Source organism: Salmo trutta, chromosome 1 (genome assembly GCF_901001165.1).
Source record: "Salmo trutta chromosome 1, fSalTru1.1, whole genome shotgun sequence".
NCBI lineage: Eukaryota > Metazoa > Chordata > Actinopteri > Salmoniformes > Salmonidae > Salmo > Salmo trutta.
In genome coordinates this window covers 62,681,544-62,682,755 of record NC_042957.1, presented here as the reverse complement: position 1 = coordinate 62,682,755, position 1,212 = coordinate 62,681,544, and the positions used below count along the sequence as shown (strand labels likewise).

Here is a 1,212-nt window from a genome sequence, read left to right as displayed (position 1 = left end):
CAGTCCCTCCCACTCTGCAGTGAGATAAGTAGTGATGGAGAGGTCAGTTTTGCATTGACTCCTCCTCAATGGGTGGGATGATAAACAGGGATTAGACAGAGTCTGAGACGGGGAAGAGGTTCATATCTCCTGAATAGTTTGTTAAATATGAAATCATTCCTGGGTAACTGTTAAGTACCATACTGTGATTGTTTTCAATGAAAACGGTAAAAAAAAAGTTTTACATCAAAGAGCAATTTATCAAGCAAGAATTTTGCTAGGACTGTCTGCGAGTGGTCTGAGTTGGGAGGGGAAAACAGAGAATGTGCTGTTATTGGCAGAGAGGTTTGCAACTCTCCTTATTGGTCTATTAACTAATTTACTGCATGGTGATGTCACCATGGGAGGCCAAAACGCCCTCCCGCCTAAACAGGCTGAAATTTCAACTTTTCTTTTCAAAAAGCTCTTATACTAACATGGCATTATCATGATTTTCACAATTTCAAAGTATTATTCCAACCTCTTAGTGTGGAAATATATAAAACACAGGGTAATCTAGTTTTTGACTGCACTGGGTCTTTAAAAACTTGTTTTCGTGAAAACAAGAGAGCTTGACCAGACTGGGCAAGAGATAGCTGGAATGTTAGAGGCTGGAGTCTTTTAGTGTGTCGTTCTTTGTGATATTGTTGTATTCTTTACAGTAATGATACTCACTATTATTCTAGTGTGACACAAACATAGTAAGTAGTACACCACCTATCCATGTTGTTAGGGTGGTTTCTATACAGATGGTTCACCAGCTTCAGTCAGTGTATCTCTCGAGCACAATAATAATTAGCAGAGTCCTCTGATTTCAGACTCTTGGCTTCTAAGAACTGGGTACTTGTAGAGACGTCCTCAGTCAGGGTGAACTGGCATTTCAGGGAGTCTGAGTAGTCTGGAGAATTGCTATTCATTCTGCCGATCCACTCCAGTGCTTTGCCTGGTTTCTGCCTTATCCAGTGCATGTAGAAGCTTGTCATTGTAAACCCAGATGTTTTACATGACAATTTAACAGTGTCTTCAGGTCTTTTCATATGAGAAAGAGACTGATCCAGCTTGATATCACAACAAACACCTGCGAATCAAAAACATTTCGATATCTAGTTGAATATATGGTATTTACACTCATTTAGAGTTTAACCATGATACTCTATCCTCTATCCTCCTGATTCCTGCTTACAAGCAAAAATT

General features: G+C 39.5%; 1 protein-coding gene across 2 annotated transcripts in view; it reads right to left on the bottom strand.

The window, feature by feature from the left end:
• LOC115204635 (uncharacterized) overlaps positions 1–1,212 on the bottom strand; it is a 193,604-nt gene that overhangs the window by 124,701 nt on the left and 67,691 nt on the right. The window lies entirely within an intron of this gene.